The following is a 3,678-nucleotide window of genomic DNA, read 5'->3' as shown; positions in this document are numbered from 1 at the left end:
TTATTGTTTGTAACTTGGATCCTTTGAGGTCGTGACTGTATGGGTCCAACTTGTTTCTCGGTTTTCTCGCTTTTGCTTGTATTTTTAGTGTCCCATAACCGATTTCTTTATGTTGGTCCCCTTCTAAGTTATTTTTGTAATCCTCTTTCTTGGACCTTTGTCAGGTCTCTTTCAGGGATTACTTTTATAACTTGTCTTGTAGGAGACCGACTTCGTTAGGTCGATCTCTTCTAAGTTATTTTTGTAATCCTCTTTCTTGGACCTTTGTCAGGTCTCTTTCAGGGATTACTTTTATAACTTGTCTTGTGGGAGACCGACTTCGTTAGGTCGATCTCTTCTAAGTTATTTTTGTAATCCTCTTTCTTGGACCTTCGTCAGGTCTCTTTCAGTGATTACTTTTATAACTTGTCTTGTAGGAGACCGACTTCGTTAGGTCGATCTCTTCTAAGTTATTTTTGTAATCCTCTTTCTTGGACCTTTGTCAAGTCTCTTTCAGGTATTACTTTTTATAACTTGTCTTGTAGGAGACCAACTTCGTTAGATCGATCTCTTCTAAGTTACTTTTGTAATCCTCTTTCTTGGACCTTTGTCAGGTCTCTTTCAGGGATTAATTTATAACTTGTCTTGTAGGAGACCGACTTCGTTAGGTCGATCTCTTCTAAGTTATAGCAATTCCTCTTTAATAGGGTTGGACAGACCTCTTTCCAGGGATTTGCTGATAACTTGGGTTAACTTGGTCTGACTTTTTAGTGTCGGCCAGTCTTTTTAAGTTATTATATAGCAATCCATAAGACCTCGTCAGGTTCTTTTTGGGATCACTTTCGATAACTTCTTGCATTATTTATGTGTTCATCTTTGCCGATTTGTAGATGGTGGTTTTTGTCCCGGTTTGATCGTCCTTTAGGTGAATCGCGTTTTCACCTTTGTCGGTCGATCATTCCTATCAAGATCGTACAGTGAATCTGTTCTTCACTTTCTATCGATTCGTTGCTTTATAATCGGACGATGAATGCTTCAGATTAATGCGTCTTGGGAATTTGTAGAATATCTAAAATGTATTTTATTCAAAGAAAGTGCAAATATATACATGCGGGAGTTTTCCGTACCCTTAAGTCGGATTAAATCTCAATCTTGACGCCTCATTAAAAAACCTTTTCAGGAAAAAGAGTGCATCTTGTGATGAGATCTTTTACCTGTTCTAGCTATAGTACCTTCTTAGGTTACAGGCGTGCCATGATCTAGGGAGTTCTCGTCCCTCGAGTTTGGATAGTCTGTAGTAGCCCTTCCCGAGTACCTCTGTGACTCAGTAGGGTCCTTTCCAGTTGGCTGCCAGCTTTCCTTCTCCGGGTCGAGTTGTTCCAATATCATTTCGGATTAAGATGAGATCAGTCTCAGCAAAACCTCTTGGCACTACCTTTTGATTATACCTGGAAGCCATTCACCGCTTTAGTGCTTCTTCTCTGATTTGAGCTCTTTCTTGGATTTCCGGAAGTAGGTCGAGCTCTTCTCTTTGAAGTTGAGAGTTGGTTTGTTCATTGTAGTGGACTACTCGGGGAGACCCTTCCTCGACTTCTATTGGAATCATTGCCTCCACTCCATATGCTAATCGAAATGGTGATTCGTTTGTAGTAGAATGGGGGGTTGTTCGATACGCCCATAGGACTTGTGGAAGTTCCTCGGCCCAAGCCCCCTTTGCTTCTTGCAGTCTCCGCTTCAGCCCAGACAATATGACTTTGTTGGCCGCTTCGGCTTGTCCATTGGCTTGGGGATGTTTGACGGAGGTGAACTGGTGTTTTATATTCAAGTCGGCCACTAGTTTTCTGAAGCCTACATCTGTGAATTGGGTGCCATTGTCTGTGGTGATGGAGTATGGGACCCCGAACCTTGTAACGATGTTCCTATATAGGAATTTCTGGCTTCTTTGAGCAATGACGTTGGCTAGGGGTTCTGCCTTGATCCATTTTGTGAAATAATCTACCCCTATTATGAGGAATTTTACTTGTCCCGATTCCTGTGGAAAGGGTCCGAGAAGATCGAGTCCCTACTTTGCAAATGGCTAGGGTGAGGTTACACTGATGAGTTTTTCCGGCCGGGCAAAGTGAAAGTTGGCATGCTTCTGGCATGGTGGACATGTCTTTACAAATTCTGTAGCTTCTTTTTGTAGAGTTGGCCAATAGAATCCCGCCCGGAGTACCTTTTTGGTGAGAGCTTGCGCTCCAAGATGATTGCCGCAAATGCCGCTGTGTACTTCCTCCAAGACTTCTTTTGTTTTGGAGGTCGGTACGCACTTTAACAATGGTATTGAGATCCCTATTTTATACAGGGTGTTGTTTATGATAGTGTAGTACTGTGCCTCTTTTTCATCTGTAGGGAGAGCTCCTGTTTTGAGGTAATTAATTATGGGGGTCATCCATCCTTGATTCCGACCTGTTATGGCTAGGAATTTTTCTTCTCCTGATATTGACGGGTTCTACAGTATTTCCTGGATGAGGCTTCTATTGTTGCCCCCTGGTTTGGTGCTAGCTAGTTTTGAGAGTGCGTCAGCTCGGGTGTTTTGCTCGCAGGGTATGTGGCAGATCCTATATTCCCTGAGTTGTCCGAGCTGTTTATCCAAATACTTTTTCATTGTAGGATCTTTGGCTTGGTAGCTCCCTGTTATTTGTGAGGTAACGCTGTAGATGTTGAGTTTCCGAGCTCCAACTTCTCTAGCCAGCTTCAAACCAGCTAATAACGCTTTATATTCTGCCTGGTTGTTTGAGGCCGGGAATCCAAATTTGAGGGAAAGCTCAAGTTGGGTTCCTTGGTTGCTTTCAATTATCACACCTGCACCACTTCCGGTTTTATTTGAGGAGCCGTCCACGTATATATTCCACTCTATGGGGATCTCTGGGGTGTCTGTGAATTCTGCAATAAAGTCAGCTAGGTATTGTGATGTAATGGCTGTTCGTGCCTCGTATTGGAGGCCGAACTCAGACAACTCGATTGCCCACTGTAGGATTCTTCCTGCTAGATCTGTTTTCTGCAATATCCCCTTTATGGGCTGGTTGGTCCGAACCTTAATAGTATGCGCTTGGAAGTACGGGCGAAGTCATCGGGATGTGAGTATGAGAGCGTAGGCAAACTTCTCTATTTTCTGGTAGTTCAGCTCTAACCCCTGCAGTGCTTTGCTAATGAAGTAGACGGGTTGTTGCCCACCCCCGTCTTCTCTAATTAGTGCTGAGGCTATTGCCCAGCTTCCTACTACGAGGTACAATATGAGTGGTTCTCCTTCTCGTGGTCGAGATAGGATAGGTGGCCATCCCAAGAATTCTTTGAAGTCTCGGAAGGCTTGCTCACATTCCGTTTTCCACTTGAAGTTCTTTCCCTTCCTTAAAGTAGCGTAGAAAGGGAGGGATCTTATCGTTGATCCTGCTAGGAATCTGGACAAGGCCGCCAATCTCCCATTGAGTTGTTGTACCTCTTTGACGCAGGTTGGGCTCTTCATGTTGAGTATGGCCTGGCATTTATCTGGATTTGCCTCGATTCCTTTTTGTATGAGCATAAAGCCCAAGAACTTAACTGCTTCCACGGCGAAGGTGCATTTAGCTGGGTTAAGTCGCATGCCATGCTTCCATATGGTGTCGAATGCTTGAACCAAGTTGGACAGTAATGTTTCTTCACTTTGTGTCTTTATCAACA

The sequence above is a fragment of the Arachis duranensis genome, chromosome 4 (genome assembly GCF_000817695.3).
Source record: "Arachis duranensis cultivar V14167 chromosome 4, aradu.V14167.gnm2.J7QH, whole genome shotgun sequence".
Taxonomy (NCBI): Eukaryota; Viridiplantae; Streptophyta; class Magnoliopsida; order Fabales; family Fabaceae; genus Arachis; species Arachis duranensis.
The sequence above is the reverse complement of the archived record's forward strand: the minus strand, read 5'-3'. Positions refer to the sequence as shown.